Source organism: Malaclemys terrapin, chromosome 7, assembly GCF_027887155.1.
Source record: "Malaclemys terrapin pileata isolate rMalTer1 chromosome 7, rMalTer1.hap1, whole genome shotgun sequence".
NCBI lineage: Eukaryota > Metazoa > Chordata > Testudines > Emydidae > Malaclemys > Malaclemys terrapin.
In genome coordinates, this window is record NC_071511.1 from 41,213,573 (window position 1) to 41,234,054 (window position 20,482).

Consider the following 20,482-nt stretch of genomic DNA (forward strand, 5'->3'; position numbering starts at 1 on the left):
GGCATTTAAATGGAAGGGTGTATTTACCTCAGTTAAATTAATAAGCTGTGATGTACTTGTGTGTCTTTAGAGGAATTAACCTTATTTCTTCTCTGAATTTTCCAGGAGAGGGCTGGACATTACAGAGCATACAGCTTAGGAAAAGTGGGGACTAGGAGTGTGTTGGGGTCACCTTGCAAGTAGTAACCAAGGCTGGTGGAAGCCAAAGTGGGGCTGTAGACACAGTACTAGGGTCAGAGCTGCTGAACCAGGGTTGTTTAGCACACAGATACTCCGTTTGTGACTTGCATGCTTTTAGCCTGGTTGGGAGCATCCGAGGTTGGGAGTTAAAGCAGCAAAACCATATGAGTCACCAGAGTTCAGAATAAATGGTGACATAACCCCTTATGGATCTAACCCCAAACCCTGTGACAGAGAGGATGACTAATGCATAGTGCTCCGTTGCCTTGTCACTTCAGAGTAACAAGACATAAAATTCAAGTATCAAAGTGGAAACAGTGAAATGAAGGAAAGAGACATACTATAGTGTCAAAGATGAGTTTTGCATTGTGCTCAGAAAGTAAGTTTAGGCTCTGACCAATTCCACATGAAGGCAACTCCACTAAAAATAAATCTGCCAGCCCTCAACAGTGAACACACAGGGGCTGTCAGACAACTTACACAAAATACAGGAGTGAACATGGGAGACATCTACTTCACCCAGAGACTAACCGATCCATTGCTTATGAAAGGAGTTCTCCTAGGGATTCTAGGAGAGATATTAGGAGGCACTGGGGGAATGTTGCCCACTGGTTCGAACACTGCACTGGGTGGGATTCAGAAAAAACTGTGGTTCTATTCTTGGATCTGCCACTGGCACATCACTTCACTGCTCTGTGCCTCAGTCTCCTCTTCTTTACAGTGGTGATAAGGAGTCTGACCTCCTTAGTAAGCACTTGGAGGAGATCTACCAGTGAGAAGCTCCAGATAAGAGCCAGGTGTTACTAATATATTTAAAATTTGACTGACAATTATAAAGGCACGATATTTCAGTCCCCACATTGCCTAGCTATTCTTCAACTTTCTTCACAGTGCACAGAATATGGCTCTCAGGCTCACTCACTCTACTCATCTCCCTATTGCCCCCAATCACCAGACGTTGCAAGGAGACCAAAGTCATGTACTATTCACTGGCAATAACTATCTTTCACACAAAGGAAAGGAATTTCACAGATAAAGATCCAAGAATGACCTCAGAGTTTCTCTTGAATCAAAAGAGATTGAATTCTAATGTACAGTCCCGCAGCAGGACTGGGATCCTGTGGGTCCTACAGGACCCGTTGCCATAATAGTAGGTGTGGGGTAAAAATTCAACAAACAATACAGGAGCAGGTGTGAGTGGGAATCGCAGGGTAGGACAGGAGCGGGATTAAAGTAGTCCCACATGGGGTCTAATTCTAATGACCCAATGGATGACATCATACATGTTGCACCATTACTAGGAATTTTCAAACAGAAAGCATAATTATTCATAGTAGAGCATTCCTCATTGTACTGACAGAGAGAGAAAGACCGATGTTAAACACAGATTTTTCAAATGTCTCGGTTCTGGTCTGCTTTTCTTGTCAGCAAGTTGTAACTGATTGTTATTACTTTAGTAACCAACAACAAACAGCAAAAGACAATATATGTTGGGACAATTATATCCACTGAGCCAAGTATGATAAAAAAGATTGTTAGATCATGTGCTCTGGATTGTTAATATGCACCTCTGTCATAAAGGGTTATATGTCATTTACTTATAAATACTGACAATCAATTCAAAAAGAAAAAAAGATGGGTGCCTAGACTTTTGGGTGCCTTTGACAAGTCTCAAACCCCTCGAAAGTGGGTCCTAGCCACTAGGAAATGTTTCATTAATATCAATGATGTACAAGCAATGATCCCCAAAAGCCAAAGAAATCACCCACTTATGGTTAAAAATGTAATCAATTAGGTAAATGCCAATTAACTCAAATTTAAGGAGAGAAGTATTTTTTTCTGTGGGTCATAATTAAACCCAGAACATATTTGCATATGTGATTGCCTCTTCCACAATGGCATCCAATGCAAATCCATGTTTCTAGAGCCTATAAAGCCACTTCCTGTTCACTAAGTCCTTTGTATAGGAAAGCTCTTCTAAGGTGGCTGACATTTACATACATTCCTCACCTTGATCACCAGCTGGAGATCAAGCCAGAGAATTTGTGGGGAAGAGCATCCTAATGATTAAAGCAGAGGACTCAAACTCAGGACTCTAAGGTTCTATTCCCGGCACTGTTGTTGACTCATGTGTGACTTAACGTATTTGTGCCTCAGTTTACTAACTATTTCACCATCTTGTCACCACAAGCTCTGTCATAAAGAAGTGAGGCAGCAAAGAAGTCATATGATGTGAGGGGTGCAGGAGCTATTCTGAGTAGGAAGTAAACTAAAGATAGATGAGCTTTTGACGTTTCTACTGCTGTTGCGTTTAGGTTGATCAAAGTTAAACTGATCTAAACTGAATTAAAAGTATTGCATATTGTGTATATTATAGCACTGTAACAGCTTGAGTGAATTCCTAATATTCCAAAGATAATTTGTCAGCTTTCAAGGTCATGATCAACAGAGATGAACCTCTGAAAGAATAAAAACTGCCAGAAAGACAGAACAAGTAAATAAGTAGATTGTTAAATATCATTTACTCTAAGAAATTACTTGTCTCAGATGAAACCTTTGGAAACTATACCATGAAAAATCTCTCTTCACTAAGGAACCTCCCGCATAACCTCTCACTGAGAAATTGAGAGGTATTGTAGACACGGTGAATGAAAAGAATATACTAAACTTTGGGTTTTTTTGAGTCATTCACACACACACACACACACACACACACACAAAGACTATGTACTTTTTCTTCACCTTGTCCCTCTGGATGCCATTTCTTTCTAATATAGCACCTTTGATTCTAAAGATGTAGAGTGATAAAATGCAAAGTAACAAGTCCTTTTCAAGAGTAAAAAATAAAAATAAAAAAAAAACACATACCCTTCATATTGTGGCCCAGTGACCCCTCAGAGATGTGTTGTAATGAGGTGTAGATTTCAGAAATAAGTTTAAAGATTTTCAAACTCCCAGCCCCTCCAATTTATGCTTTGATCTTAATAAGTGGCATAGGTCACTGCAAAGGTGCAAGGTTCACTGTAAGCCAGTTTACAAAAAACATTAAATATTTGTTTTAGTAGCATTTCCTTGTTTTCATGAATAAGGATGTTCTGACCAGGGAAATAAGCAATCAGAATACTTAGATTAAGGAGGATTTATTAATGAGGGAAAATACTTCTATTGTTATTTGCATTGCGGTAGAGTTTTAAGATGACAATCAGGACTGCAGTCCTTTTGTGCTCGGCTCTGTACAGTGTGGTCCCCACCCCAAAGGGTGTGCAATCTAATTTAAGATGAGCCTCCACAAGCCACTTTAACAAACAGGCTTGACGACCACACAGTCTACAAAAACAGATCCTATAATAGAGCAAATATCATAAACGTGATTGGGACAGGAGGAAAAAGGCTAGAAGGAATTAAAAAAGGGGAAAATGCTATAGAAGATGCTTCTTGTGAGCACATTTGTGCATTGGCCTTGGATCCAACAACTTTTTACCAAAATACAACATAGTGAACATTCCTTATTATGTTAATTTATGGCCAAATTTTGCAATTTTAAGCCAAGAAAAATCCCCATTCACTTCACCAGCAGTTTTGCCTGAATAGAGGCTGAGTAAGGCTGCAGTCCGTGAAGAAAATAATGGGATGATAGAAAGATTGAACAGAGGCTGCAGAATTGTATTACTCCACTGTTTGAATGAAAGGCACAAAAATCCTCTGATTCAATTGGTATTTTTATACATCACTTCCTCCTGCATTGGGAAATTTGAATTAATGCTCAGGCACCTCTGAGCTACCAAGCAGAATATAATACATGTTTCATGAGGCCTATTCATCTTTAAGGGATTTCATAAAAGTTATAACAAGCTCTTTCAGCACATGGTCAATTCCATATTTCGATCATTTGAAGCCAAATACACAGTGTGTGTTGTATTTCTATATTTTTAGGGGGGGGGAAATAATAGCTAAAAACATAAGGGCATATTTTCTCCCAATGATATTCAATTCTGCATACTCTGTAATAAGCTACTAGTAATTGCAAACCAATAAGAAGGAAAAAAAATAATGACATGACATAAGAGTACATACTAACATTACCTACTGATAGAGGAAAAGATAACAGCCAGACCTTAAAGCCAGGCTTCATGGAAAAAATGCTATTCTGTGCATGCTTCTTTGGTAACACATTCTCCACCCCACCCCCACCTTCACCAAGAACAGCCCTCCCCACCCACGACCCGCTAAATAAAGCTGTATTGGGAAATTATCCCTTTTTTTTTTTTTTGCCAAACAAATACAGAACCACCAGCACAAGAACAGCTGCTTCTGTTTCATGTTTCACATATGTGGGTAACTGGGGATCTGTCCTCTTGCCCTTGTGCCTTTTTTGGGGGTGGGGGGTGCTAGTTATGATCATTTTTATCTTCCTGGATGGCAAACATCTGTGGCTTAAAACGAACAGTCAGCCTTGATACACACAATGAAATTTCCTTCATTCCATAGGTAGCCTAGCATCACACAGCACTATTATCCTACTTTCTTTTTTTCCCTCATGGATGTTTAGAATATTTTTTAAATGGTGCTCTTTACAAATAAATCCAAATGCCAGGCTTCTGCTAATGAATGACTTGTGGATTTCCCTTTTAAAAAGCTAGATGGGATCGCTACAGACCAACACTTTTCTATCCATATTATGCAAAAGCCATAGTTAGAGAGGACATGTGTATGATTAAAATAACATGCCTTACTATGAACCAATTACTCCAGAGGAGCGAACAACTGCTTATAGACTCCAGAGATTGTCAACACAAGAAGTTCAAAAATGAGATACTGATAAAAATCTATAAACACACTAATGGAGGTGTTTGAGGCAAGGACAATTTAATGATGGATAAATTTTGTCTATCCATCTCCTTGCTTGATTATTTTATATTACCAACTAACTTTTTATTCAAATCTGGGTAGAGATGTTAATGGAAACCTTGTTGGTTCAAAAGTTTAGGAAAAACAAAGCTTAACCCCACAATTAATAAAAGTCACAGGAATAACACCAGAGGAATTAAATTAGGCCTTAGGGGTAAAATAGCTGGAGTCTTTCTGAAAAGAGGGGTATAATATTTCCCACTAGTGGTGCTGGTGAGCAACTGGAATTGGTCTTATGCATCACAGACTTTTGGACTTGCTAACTTTCGCCATAAGGTTACAGCTGAGTATTAGAATAAAAAGCACTTATTGCACAACACTCCATTTACTTTCTCTGTGGATGAAGAAGGAATCTCTCATTTTATTTATATCTTATGTTGAATATCTGAAAAGTCAATACATGTTAAAGCTGCTAAAAAATGGAAACTTCTTCCAACTTTTTTGAAAATTTCAAAATTGTTTCCATTATGCAGGTTTCAAACATGGAATGATTTTTCAAAAATTTTACTAATTTTTTTCAATTGTTCAGAACTCTTTTACCACTAATTGCTATCAAATTAATTACTGTTATGTTCAGTGGTGCTTTTTCTTTCGTTTTTTCTTTTTGAAATGTTTCCTTTTGTTGGTCTGTCATTTTTTCCATAACTTTTTCAACTTTGAAAAGTGTATAGAGTGGCAAATAGATACATGAAACTCTTGAAAAACTAAGTGCGGCAGAGTTAAAGTTCTCTTACCCCAATAGTGGCCTTAGAGTATCATGTCCTAACTACTGCAATCTACTCCTGTTTGGCCTTTAAAAAAAAAAAAAAAAAAATCAAATCACATCTTGCCACCCCTTAAGTGTAATCAAAACATTGCTGCAAAAATTATCTTCTGGCTCATCACTTGGAATATATCACCCCTCTCTTTTCGTTGTTTGTTTTCATTTTAAAAGTTCTTCATGGTCTCTTCCCACTCCATCAATTATCTCTAATACAGAGATGAAGCCTCCTGCCTCTGCTGTACCAATGACATTGCCCTGGACTGTCCACTTGTCAAACTTTTGGTCAAGCACCATTATGCTTTCTCCATGTCAATAGAAGCGGCTCCCTGTAACAATCCAAAAACGCAATACTATTTCCTCCCCAAAACCCACCTGGTGTCATAATGCCTACAAACCATTTGACAATATATTTACACAGCTAGCATGTTGTTGTCCTTCAGCACTACTGTAGTACGTATAATCACACTAAACACAAAACCTAAACTCAACCTCGGCTAGGTAAATTGCATGTAATGCTGGTTCTGGAATAAAGTCTATTTGTGTTATTTGTAAATGGAAGAAGAAAGATTTGCAAAAGTTAGAAGAAAACCCCCAAATCCTGACATTTAGTACCACTACAAAACACTTCCTCCCTATACATTTTAAACTCTATGCGCCTAACCCAAAGCCCACTGAAGTCAACAGGAATCTTTGCACTGACTTTAGTGGGCTTTGGATCAGTCCCTATATTTGCATTTGTTAGTTTTCAGGATGGCTGTTTTGGGGATTTGGGGGATTGCATGTGTAGAGAACTACCCAAGATTTACCACCAGCTATAATCTCATTCACTTTGGTCACATCAGAGTGTATGTTTTATTTTCACCTTATATCATCATAAAGTGCATTGACAGGTAGAAATTTATGTAGTCTTAACAGAAAGTAGGAGAAGAAAGAAGAAATACAGTTTGCTGTTGGAAGTTATGTCTGGGCCCACTGGGCACAGATTTCGTTTCCATTTCAGTACAATATCTCAAGCTGGATTGACAGCAGAAGTATTTACAGAGGTGAATCACACGTCTCCAGCATGACAGAATGTTATTTCCCAGAGGCCAGAGGGATGGTGGCAGTGTAAAGAATTCCCCACGGACAGAGAACAAGTCGAGTCACACCCATCTCTGGAGGTGGGCAGGCACACAAGATTAGAAAAATGGAATGAGCACATGAAGAATGAGGGTCAGGCAGATCAAGGGGAATGTGTATAAAATCAGAGAAGCTGGTAAACTAGAGAAGGAAGATGATTTGCATTAATTGTGAGCTATAGTTTCCTATTTCTGTTTTCATTCGCTTGCCCACCATCCAATTCTTACTTAATGTACATGTCCAGTGCTGCTGGTGAATGTGATTTTATAAGCAGGAAAATCTTGTTTATTGCCACCAGTTTAAAAGAACAACTTGGAATTATTTCCTATCACATTATGCACCTACCATTCTAATTTAACCTCAGAGAATAGGTCTGACCAGAGAAAGCAAAAATAAATACATTAATTCAGAGTATGTGGAATACTCTCCTTTTTTCTTTTTCTGTTTAACAGTTTTGGGCAACTCTTCCCAACAAACAGTTTTCCGGCTGGCTCTCTGGCAAATCCCAGATGAAGTACCTGTGTGCCAGACATCAGCAGTTCTATGTAAGCTACCACTTCATCTTCAGTACATGGCTTGTGCCAGTTGCTTGGCTGGAAATCATTACAGAGGAACAAAACTATATTTCTTCTTTTCCTCCTTCACTTTTTAAAAGCCAATGCACTTAATGATGTTGAAAATTCACTGCAATGTAAAAACCTCACGGCAGACAGTTTTTCCTTTCACTCTGTTTTATATTCTTGTGCTTTTAATAATGGCAGTGAAGAAAAGAATCTATCTACTAGAGATGACAGGTTTCAGAGTGGTAGCCGTGTTAGTCTGTATCAGCAAAAACAACAAGGAGTCCTTGTGGTACCTTAGAGACTAACAAATTTATTCGGGCATAAGCTTTCTTGGGCTAGAACACACTTCATCAGATCCATGGAGTGGAAAATACAGGAACAGGTATAAATATATGAAAAGATGGGAGTTGTCTTACCAAGTGTGAGGTCAGTCTAACGAGACAATTCAATTAACAGCAAGATACCAAGGGAGGAAAAATAACAGTTTCAAACAGTTGACAAGAAGGTGTGAGTAACAGTAGGGGGAAATTAGTATTGGGGAAATTAGGTTTTGTAATGACCCACAAAAAACTTCAAAAACAGACTCCAATGTGAAACTGCAGAATTGGAATTAATTTGCAAACTGGACACCATCAGTATTTGTACCTGCTCCTGTATTTTCCACTCCAGATGAGGCACTGGATAGCTATCTTTTTGATAAGAGTTTCCTTTATCTAGAGATAGAAAAGTCCCCTTCATGGAGGGCAGCAAGCCCGATTTTTAGATTTTGTAAAGTCAGTAGCAGACTCCACAGATTTCTGTAAGGTCTTAAATGAGAAAAGATCCTCTTTTGACTTTCAGTTTGAAGAAGGTTGCCTCTTGGGAAGGATAGCAGCTCCCCCCAGAAATATCTGGGATGCTGTAGGTTTTGTTGACAAATGCCCAGAAATTCTAGAGTAAAAAGCAGCTTTCATTTTAAGCCTGACCCAATTTAACCCAGGCCATAGTGAGCTGAGATTCAAGATATCACATCATGGGTACCAGTGCCGTGCAATTTAAACAAAGCCATACTGAGTTGCACACTGAGACCCTCCTTGGAAATAGTGCTAAATGGCTTAGGCCAAGCTAAACTAGGATAAGTAGCTCTTGCACCTTTCAGATATATCTGCTGAACTGGATCCTGCAGGCCAAGATACAGGAGACTAATTAGATATGGAACAACCTGTCAACTGAGGGGAAAAAGAAAAGCAGAAAGCAGACTAATGGCAAGAAAATACACTTTACTGTAGGAGGAAATGAAGGTGTGGATAACAGATGGTTGGTGGTTTTAGAGAAAGAAGGGGAAATTAACATGAAGATTAAGGATTAAGCCAAAGAAGTGGAAGCACCAAAAAAAAGTTGCTCAGAAAAGTCACTAGAACTATCAGGAAAATTAGATGAACAAGAATCATAGATTTGCATTTTTATAAACACTTTTCATTCAAATAAAACTCCAAAACACTTTGAGCTTTAGAAACTGGCTACATGATGTACAAAGCTGAGCATCGCTTTGCTAACCACTGAAGCACCTTCACCCATTGGGGTAGAACACAGCAAGCATTCAATAATGCAAACTCTACAGTTTAAAGAGCAAGTAGTGCAGAATACTCACTAGGGGACCAGCTTAGGAAAGGAAAACAGAGGGCTAGATTGTGGTATTTAGAGTACAATTCTATGGAGGGAGCTGTGTAGAGACAAACATGACAGGAGGAGCGCTACCAAGATTGCACCTCAGGTCTGTGTGTATACCACCAGATTGCTCTGCTCTGGTGTGGCAGAGGGCCAGTGCAAAAGGGGATGGTGGGGCAGAATTCTAGCCATTTTTCTGGGGTCTTGCTCCCCAGGGGAGTAGAGGTCAATAGGCCATGCACCCCCAGAAGCAACTACTACTGTGAGAGAAACTTGCATGGTTATGTGGGGGAGAGGGATGAGAAAAACATCTTGTGCTCCCCTAAGTTCCTGTGTAAGAGCCTCTTGACATCTGTCTCACTGTAATTAATCCCTGTATCCCGGGCCAAATTCCAACTTGGGTAACTGCCCCTCTTGTCATTTTCAAACAGCTTTCTTTAGTAACAACCATCGTACTTCAGATACAAACATAAGGAGGGAACGAAAATTCAGGTCACAGCCCCTCACTCAAAAGCACAATGTTACAAGGCATTATACGACAATTGCAATTATCTCCGTATAATCAGAGCATTTTACAGCAAATCTAAGAAAAGGAGAGAAGAGATTCAAAATAATTAAAACTGGTAATAAGTTATTAAAATGGATTTTAAAAAGAAAAGTTTAACTTGCACCCTGCTCTATTAAAAACCCTATAGAATCTTTAACAACCCTAAAGTCCCAGGATCCAAGTTTCACAACTCATTCATCAGAACAGTGATCACTGAATATCTAATATGTTAGAGATAATAACACCAGTCACTCAATCACCAGCCTCACTTTCCACCGTAATCAGGATTTTCATTGGTGTATCATCTAATTACTAGACTTTCTGAACTTTGCTCCACGTGTGAGCACCATCAAGAGCCCATGTTCAACCCAGGCACTCCAGTCAGAGGAAAAACAGTATGCTTATACAGTATGACAAGGCAAAAACAAAACACAAACATCTGTCTTTATGATAATCTCAATGTCATTTTCAATGGCTAGTATATGTTAAATAATAAACAAGACTGCTAAGATGGCAGAGAAAAGACATTAAAACATCATGGCAACATCTTGTAACCTTTTTGAAAATAATCAGCTTATATATTAATTTCACGCTTGATTCACACAAAAAAATCAGTATTTGAGTGACACGAACAGCAGGCTGAACAAGGGTAATTTTAAATATTGTACATATATTTGTGTAAGAAATACAGCAGGGGATATATTAACACTCTTTTGATCTATTATAAAAGGAACCCAGGAACTTGCCCATCTTCAGCGCTCAAAAAAAAGAATGTACTTTTGTCATTTTAAAAATCTATTAGGGAGTAAAACATAGTAGAGAATACTAACCTACATCACAGCACCAGATAGAACCACGGGGGAATAAGCCTTTTTTAAAATTAGTCACAGACCACATCTGTTTGATTTGCTATCCTTCAAAGGTAGCATATTGGTGAGGTATAACTAAATGCATGGAAGAACTTGTCTAAAGAGACCATGTTTAAAAAGCAATATGTACACAGTCAGAATATCACATAGCAATTTTTAAGGAAACATTACAGTGAATAGCATTGTATTATATAGCCAAAAAGAATCATCACATTGTGTGGCAAAGCGGATAGAGCATTGAACTGGACCCAGGAAACTTGAGTTCTATTACCAACTCTGGCAGTGGCAGGCTAGGTAACCTTGGGCAACTCCATTTGCCACTCTATGCCTCAGTCTCTCCCCTCCCATCTGTAAAACGGAGACAACAATAGTGAGCTCTTTTTTAAAGTGATTTGAGATTTACTGATGAAATAAGTAATACCTAGCTCTAACATTACACATCACCACACCTACCATTATCGTCTCTTTAAATCTAATAGCATAGTATTAAAAAAACTCTTTACCTACTACAAATAAAACTGATTTGAAAGATTATTTAAATAATTATTTTTATATGATTTGAAAATAAAAGTTACCTTTGATACCAGTGAAGTAGGAAAAAACCCACAGACCTGGTTTTTGATGCAGCTGTTCAAAATGCAGGCGTGTACATTTGGATTCCTAACTTGCGTATCCAAGGACCAGGATGGCAAATCAAACAACTGCATGCACAGAGGCAGCTACATTGTCCATAATTCATCTGAATAACTGTTCCCATGTTTGCACCTGACCCATGAAACTTGGCTGGCTAGCACATCTTCCTCTTCCCTGCCAAACATTGGAGATAGTCCATCTTTAAATATTTTAGAGTGCCAATCATCACAGAAATTTAAAACAACAAAAGACAACACAAAATGACTAGATGAAGAGTAGGCAGGGACTGTCTCTTAAGCCAGCTCTACACTCTACACTCAAACTTCTGTCACCATAGCTATGTCATGGGTGTGATTTGTAGTTGACATATTTATGCTGCAAAGGCCTCTACTATAGACCCAATTATACTTGCAAAACTTCATTTCTGCTGATGTAGCTTGTTTTGCTTGGGTTGGCTGGAATAAACTATGCTGACAAGGACGACTAGGTATAGGCTATATCCACACTAAGAGTGCTTTACTAAAATAGTGTACTGGACGGTATAAGCACCCCTAATGTAGACCTGGCCTTACTAAATGTATGTACAGCAGCTAGCACAACGGGTTCCTGATCATGGTCTGGGCCCCTAAGTGCTACTGTAATGGGCATCATCAATAACATTGTGTGTCAAGAGAAAATAACTAAGAAAATATGTGAAAACTAAAAATAAAGCCTCAGCTTCCAGAGTCAAGGGCAATCAGCGTTAGCTGCACGCATTCTGCACCAGTCTGAGCTTTCAGGTGAACTTCAATGATACCCCCATGTAGAGTGCAATTTGACCTGGAGGAGAAAAAGACATGGAAGATTGTTGCAAAGTCCAAATTAGAGAGAAATGGCTACAGCCTCTTTGAAAGCTGCACACAACTGAAGGCGCTCAGAGCACCAATGGGTCCACTAGGACTTGAATCCAAAAAAAACACTCCAGTAAAAGGCAGGTGAACACTCAGTTGTTTATGCAGATACAACCTCCACCCATTTCTTCAAATGCTTCCCAATACCAATGAGTGTCCCTCTGGTTTCTATGGACTGAGTTACAGCTTTTTAGCAAGAGGCTTGTGTAATTAGACACTGCAATCTAGATTCTACAAAGGGGAGACTCCAGTCCAAGCGTCTCCTCATCTCTCCCTTAACAGCTTACACAAATAGCAAGAAGAGTGACAAAGTGAAATTCCTTGAATTTCATAGATGAAGCACTTTGGAAAAGAACAACAATTACAGTACATTACCCTCAGTGACATTGATGAGGAAGAAGTAATCCCAATAAACTCATTGCCTAGTCTGACAAAATCCCACAGGCAAATCAGCAGTACCTCCTGATTAATGTTATTTAAAGCTGTAATAGAATCAAATGGATACATTTCTGAAATAATGGATTCAACTCTTGATATAAATGCAAGTTTCAGTTCTGCAGTCAGGTATGGAAGCGAGAGCGAGAGACACACGGGGTGGAAGTCTATAGAATCCAGATGTAGTTGGGGCATTAGCCCACTACATCTTAAGGAACTTTCCTAAAAATGAGAGCCTCAATATTGTGTATTATCATGAGAAACACACAAAACTTTGTTTATGTGATAACATTTCAAACTCATCCATGTTCCTTTACAAAAATGTTGAATGAGATGAATTATTTTAAAAATTATGGCTCCATTTTCATAACTGAATTACAAAAAGAACTCTTTCAGTAGTAACAGTATTTCTTATTTAAGTCTTTTAATCTCCTATGGACATTTAAATGGCTGACTCCTTAAATATTATTGAGAACTGTTCATTTCAGGAACATATTGAAAAAACTGATGTTAGATACTTGAAATATAGGCAATTTTTGCTCCTTACCCTTTATAGCACCCATTAAAACCCTTCATTAAAGCAATACTGATAGACTACTGCTGTGAAAGAAAGCTTATGTCAATTAGTAGTAATGTTTAAAACACTGCACTTATTAAATAGTAATAAAGTTACTAGCATGCTCTTCATGACCACATTTTTTCTCCTGTTTTAAACTGATAAAAATAAAGACAATGATTAGGATATGCAAAGTTTAGATTAAAATTAACTTTTACATGCATCCGTGAAAAGCAGCCAGACTAGAAATTCATCAACAAATAATTTTGAATCCACCTGGAAACATTCACAGTGGTACCTCCTATTGAAAGTAAATTATGTGAAATGGTGAATACCTATATTACACAAAATATAATATGTTTGACAATATAGTGTTTACCCTTAGTTTTTCATACACATAACTACATAACTTTAAATTGGTATTTGCATGTTCTAGGTATTCTCTTTAGTTATTGTAGAGAAATGTAGGTAATAGTGAAAATACTGTGGTATACTTACCTATTTACCTAAGGCAAAATTATCAAGTTTTTTTTTTTAAATGGTGACCACTAAGTCTGTTTATTTTTGCATAATAATTCATAATGGCACACTTTAGGAACAGAAAAAGATTACCCTGGACCAAAGGTTTAGTGCTGCCATGTTTGTATGTATGTTTAAGGTTCCATAGTTTAAAAAAAAAATAATCACAAAAAAACAGAGAAGACAAAAGTTAAGGCATTCGTAGTAACATTAATATGGTCACATTGCATGGATGTAATATTTTCTATTTGATATTTTTCTTAAATTTTTTCATCTTATGTACTATTATCCATGCTGTTAAAGATATATAATAAAATACAAAATTACACACACCTAACAAGGGCACATTAAAAACAGCCCAGTTAATGCTGCTGCAATCAGGGCCGGCTCCAGGTACCAGCTTGGCAAGCAGGTGCTTGGGGCGGCAGGTCCAGCTATTCGGCGGCAATTCGGCGGACGGTCCCTCACTCCCGCTCGGAGCGAAGGACCTCCCGACGAATTGCCGCCGCAGATCGCGATCATGGCTTTTTTTTTTTTGGCTGCTTGGGGCGGCCAAAATCCTGGAGCCGGCCCTGGCTGCAATACATTGTGATATGGCTGTACTAACCCCACACTGAAGAAAGAGTAAAGGAGCTTCTCTGGGCCCCGACAGCATTGGTCCCACACCTGCAATGTGTGCACAAGCTGGAGGGGTGGTTAAAGAGGAACAGACTGAGTAGCACACTTGTTGGAGGCAGCCCATGGAAGTTAGCAGACCTACAGCTCCTGGGGCCCCTGACTATTGATGGTCTAACCTGACCTGCTGAGGAAAAAGGACTCTGAACATTGGCAAGGTCGGAGACTCCATTGGTTTATTTTGTTTACATGTCTTTGCTTTACCCTCTTGCCTGGGAAGACTGCCTCGCCTCATTATTTCCTTCCAGCCACATCAGACAACAAGGTGCAGGGCTCAGTCACCTACCTTTGGACTCTGAATCAGAATCTGTTGGAGACGGTGAGCTGAGTTCCCCTACTGACCCCCAATGGGGCTGGAGGCAAAAAGTCTATCAGGGACTCAAGATTAGGCAGACCCCATATTTCCCCCCAAAAAAGAGTCTCACCTCTCAGACTTTGGCTGAGAAAAACCTGAAGTCCCTTGCTGGGCAGTAAAACTAGTTATTGTTGGACTCTTTATGTACCCCGAAAAGGGCTTGTGACCCTGCAAGAGGGAAGAGTCACAGAAGGTGACAGACCACTGCAGGGTCGGAGCAGCTATGAACAGGGAGCCTCATAAGGACACAAGAACAGCCATACTGGGTCAGACCAAAGGTCCATCTAGCCCAGTATCCTGTCTTCTGACAGTGGCCAATGCCAAGTGTCCCAGAGGGAATGAACAGAACAGGTAATCACCACCACTGATCTACCCCATCGCACATTCCCAGCTTCTGGCAAACAGAGGCTAGGGACACCATCCCTGTCCATCCTGGCTAATAGCCATTGATGGATCTATCCTCCATGAATTTATCTAGTTCTTTTTTTAACTCTGCTATAGTCTTGGCCTTCACAACATCCTCTGACAAAGAGTTCCACAAGTTGACTGTGCACTGTCTGAAGAAATACTTCCTCAAGATAGAAGAGCACCTGTAACACCATTGTCCAACCACTAGATGACACACATGAGGACCTGACCCCTTTCCTTCACAGAAAGAAATGAAAACAGTCTAAAATCCTGGTGTAATACAAAATGGCAGGAAGCTAAAGCTCTACTGGTTATTTGTGTAGGTGCCATTTAGTAGTATTGCAATCTCGTCATGCATTCACTTCACTTTACATTTCCTGCCCTGAATTCTTCAGCATTGGCCATTATGTAATTCATTACCAATGCAGTCGATCTGCCATAGTTGCTAATCTCATATTTTATACAACCCAGCAACAACACTGGTTTTAGAATTCCTTTTCAGTCTTCCTTTTTTATGTCTACCTTTTAAAATATAAAAAGAAAGCAGATTAATTCTCTAGAACCAGCAAGTTTCTTCTTAAATACCGTGGGCCACTGTGGTGTTATTAAATGGAGGGATGTGCTGATTTGTAGCATGGTAAAGTGAATAAACCACTCATTTGCTTGACTGATTTCACTAAGCTGTCAATCAAGATTTGATTTACCAAGATTAATTGGACTCCCCAGGGATTTTGGTTAAAGCATTATAGTATCCCACACTGAAATTGTGAACATTAAACAAAAACTCACAGTATTGGCTTCTCCTTATAAAAATGAATGAATGCTTCATAAACAAGGATGCAAATCACACCAGCAGCTGCTTCTTTCTAGTTTAGTTAATCAATCTTGGCTTCAAAACTGTAAAGAAAGAGAGAAATGGGGGGAAGGGGAGGAAACAACGTTAGTGATGACAAAGCCTAAAAGATTAAGCAAAGTAATAGGGCAAGCAAACAAAAACTTCCATTTGTTGGATACTCCTGTAGAGCTGAGAATAAATATCCAGTGCCATAAACTGTTACATATTATTTAGTTATGTGGTTGAAAAGTTCCTAACCCTATGGCCATAAAGATTCATACCAGTGGCTTAGAACACTGCAGCCTTAATATCACCAGACCTATCATATTTTAACAAACAGTATGCATCGCCTACATACATTACTTTTGGAGCTAATCTGACTGCAATTTGTTGTTGTTTTTTTTTTTTTAAATTGAAAAATACAAGTGTATACCTTTAACAATTTAAACCACGAAGCAGGTCCACGCTGTGAAGCTATGCAACATTATTCATATTCAGTACTCACAGGACAAATACAGAATATTAACTGTGAAGTTGAGGAAGGAGGGCTAGCAGTACAAGAGGTATGGGCTCTGAAACCAGGGAATGGGTGGGAAAGAGAAGATAAAGAGCAAGCAAAGTGGACCGCAATGGTCATGGTGCATGGAATCATGTTAACTTCTGTACTTGCTGCTTGGGTCCCACTGGAGACTGAAAGGGACTTGCAGAAAGGTGCTGCCCCATTGCCATAAGGAACCACAGGTTGCACCTACTGAGCTGGCTGAGGCTTAGTCTACACCAGGGTTGGGCAAACTACGGACCAGGGGGCCATATCCAGTCTTTCAGACGTTTTAATCTGGCCCTCGAGCGCCTGGAAGCAGCGGCATGTCCCCCCTCCGGCTCCTATGCATAGGGGCAGCCAGGGGGCTCCACACGCTGCCCCTGCCCCAAGCACCGCCCCAACAGCTCCCATTGGCCAGGAACCGTGAGCATTCACGGCCCGCCATACAATTTCCATTCCCAGACGTAGCCCTCAGGCCAAAAAGTTTGCCCACCCCGGTCTACACTGCCAACTTATATCAGTATAACTATATCACTCAGGGGTGTGGAAAATCCACACCCCTGAATGACAGTCATACCAAACTAGCCCTCAGCGTAGACAGCACTCTATCAACACAGGGCTTCTCCCGTCGAAATAGCTATTGCCTCTCAGACAGATGGAATACCTATACCAACAGAAGAGTCTCTCCCATCGGTGTAGATAGTGTCTTCACTAAGTGCTACAGCAGCTGCAGCGCTGTAAGTGTAGATAAGCCCTGATGGACATGTGCAGCTTGCTAGAGCTGAAGATCAGAACCTCAGACTTGGACAGAGAATTCTTGTGGGCTTCATTGCACATAACACAGAAGCTCAGACCTGAGCAATTGGGATGTCTTAACTTGATGTGATGACTGTCATGTACCATAACTGCCATAATATTTTGATGCACAAGCTTGCTCCATAATAGAAACTTGAGAGGAAGACTTGTTGACATCATTAGATGGCATGTCTGCAGGGGATCATGATCCTCCTAAACATGAACCTTCTGTATGCACATGCATTACAGTTTGAGCATCAGACCATAAAAAAAAAAAAAGCTAACAAACTACTCAGATTTTGAGACTAGAAGTAACAATTCTGATCTAGTCTGATCTTCTACACAGTACAGGCCAAAGAATTTCAGCCAATGATTTCTGCATCAAGTCTATCACTTCTGGATGAGCTAGAGGATAGCCTTCAGAAAGGCATCCAATCATAACTCAAAGATATTGAGTGAGAAATAATCCAGCACATCACTTGGGAAATTGTTTCAAATTTAACAGTGAGGGCAACTAAACACTGCATTTGTCTAGTGTCAGATTCAAGCCATTGGATCTTGTTATGTCTTTGTGTTAGTACACAGAAACAGACCTCTGCTATCAGAAATCTTCTTCCCCTCTAGGTACTTGTAGACCATGATTAAATCACCTCTTACCCGTCTCCTGGATAAACCAAATAGATTGAGCTACTTAAGTCTAACTGTAAAGCAGCTTTCACAGATCTCAAATAATTCTGGTGGTTCTTTTTTTAAACTCTTTACAATTTTTAAACATGCCTTAATATTTTTGGATTTCTTTTAACTTGAACCTTAGCTATGAATTTGCTAGGTTAGTAATGCTTGCTATGGGGATATTGCAATGGTCTCTAATGTCTTTACCCATAAGTCATAGTTATGTATTCACTCTAAACTCCAGTTTAACATTGTAATTTGGCAATTTGTAACGTGAGGATAATATGCCCTTACCTATCTCTCAAGTTTATCTGAGGATTAAGATTTTGAAGATCAAATCTTCTTTATAAAGACCATATTACCTTTCTAAGGGCATGTCTTCACTACCCGCCGGATCGGCGGGTAGCAATCGATCTGTCGGGGATCGATTTTATCACGTCTAGTGTAGACGCGATAAAATCGATCCCCGAACCCTTCTGCCGTCGACTCCGGAACTCCACCGCAGTGAGAGGCGGAAGCGAAGTTGGCGGGGGAGCTGCCGCGCTCCCGTCAACTCCGTCGCCGTCCTCACAGCCAGGTAAATCGACCTAAAATATGCAACTTCAGCTACGCTATTCGCGTAGCTAAAGTTGCATATCTTAGGTCGACATCCCCTTCCCCCCTCCCCCCATAATGTAGAGTTAGCCTAAACATTAACTTCTCTCATTTTTATGAGACCGAGGGGAAGAGAGAGAGAGAAAGGCAGGATCTACAGCAGGGGTCGGCAACCTACGGCATGTGAGCCGATTTTGAGTAGCACGCAGCTCCGTGCCGCGGTCCCGGCCCCCAGCCCCACTCAGACCCCCCGCTCTCCCCTAAGGGGGCAGGAGGCAGAAGCTTGGTTCTATGGCAGCCAAGATTCCCCCCTCCCCCGCTTCTTCCCCCAGCGTGGTGCTTTCCTGCCCTCTCCTTCCCTGCTCCAATCAGCTGATGGCCCTAGCAAGGGGGAGGAGGAAGAGCGGCAGCGTGCACACAGCTCCATAGAGGACGCAGAGAGAGGTAGAGACGGAGCCTGGGGGAAGGAGGTGGAACAGGGCATATCCCTTCCAGCCCCCTGCCCTGAGCCGCTCAGGGCAGGGGGCTGGGAGCACCCCCATGAGCTGAGCACCCCAGACTTCTGCCCAGCACCCCCCCACTCCCCAGCCCTCTGCCCTGAAACCCCCCACCCCAACACACACCCAGCCTTCTGCCCTGCACCCCCCATACCCCAGCCCTCTGCCCTGACCCTTAAACCCCCCCACACACCCAGCTTTCTGCCCTGCACCCCCCCAGCCCTCTGACCTGACCCTTGAACCCCCCCACACCCAGCCTTCTGCCCTGCACCCCCCACACCCCCCAGCCCTCTGCCCTGACCCTTGAACCTCCACACACACCCAGCCTTCTGCCTGCACCCCCCACACACCCCCAAGCCCTCTGCCCTGATCTCTGACCCCCCCACACACACACCAGCCTTCTGCCCTGAACCCCCTCCCCCAGCCCTCTGCCCTGACCCCTGAAACACCCCCCCCCCCAGGTCTGGGGTCCCAGCCGCAGGATCTGCTCAGTCCGCTGCCGGCCTAGGTGAACAGAACCCCAGGCTGGCAGCGAGCTGAGCAGGCTGGTGGCATAAGATCAGCATTTTAATTTAATTTTAAATGATGAATCTTAAACATTTTGAAAACCTTGTTTACTTTACATACAGTAGTTTAGTTATATAATATAGACTTATAGAAAGAGACCTTCTAAAAACGTTTAAATGTATTAACGGCACGCAAAACCTTAAATTAGAGTGAATAAATGAAGACTCGGCACAGCACTTCTGAAAGGTGGCTGACCCCTGGATTACAGTATTTATGGAAAAGGAAGGCATTAGCCTAATATCTCTTTAACACAAATGTTATCTCCAGACACAATGAAGTAGGAGTCTGATTCAGAACTCCAACCTAAGTAGAACTCAAATATATTATGGCTTTATTTTTTTATTTTATATTTTGTAAAGGAAATCTAGCTATGCCCCAGATTTGACACCTTTTTTTAAAAGCTCAGAAAAAAAAAATTTTTTAGGCATTTGCACACCAGCCAAGTTTTCCTAAACTCTCAGAGTGCTGTATCTTTTTTTGCTAGCAGCTTTTGACTGCTGCTTTGCTTTTAGAATTACAAAAATACCTACTGCTGGAATTGGAGCAGAACACACTGAAATCACACTCGTGGAACAAGCTTTGTTGCTACACAGATCTCTTTCTCAGGCCTGGGAAAGATGCTCAGAATGTTCCTGGTGACACCGAGTATCTTTCCCAGACCCGAGGAAGAGATCTGTGTAGCAACAAAGCTCGCTTTTCTCACCAAAAGAAGTTGGTCCAATAAAAGATACATCACCCACCTTTTTTCTCTAATATCCTGAGATAGACACTGCTACAACACTGCATACTCCTAGAAGCAGGCATCTAATCATCCAATGCAGAATTCTACCGTTAATCTCTCCTACCAAACAAAACATTATTTTTCAACATTATTTCAAGATTATCAAGCTTTTATTGCTAGAGTACACCACCAG

General features: G+C 40.6%; 1 protein-coding gene across 1 annotated transcript in view; it reads right to left on the reverse strand.

Moving 5' to 3' along the window:
* The window catches only part of ATP2B2 (ATPase plasma membrane Ca2+ transporting 2), a 534,155-nt gene that overhangs the window by 439,273 nt on the left and 74,400 nt on the right, over positions 1-20,482 (reverse strand). Inside the window, exon 2 of the mRNA XM_054035362.1 lies at positions 15,857-15,964. The gene's annotated coding sequence lies outside the window, so the exon portion shown is untranslated. The remainder of the gene's footprint in view (positions 1-15,856; positions 15,965-20,482) is intronic.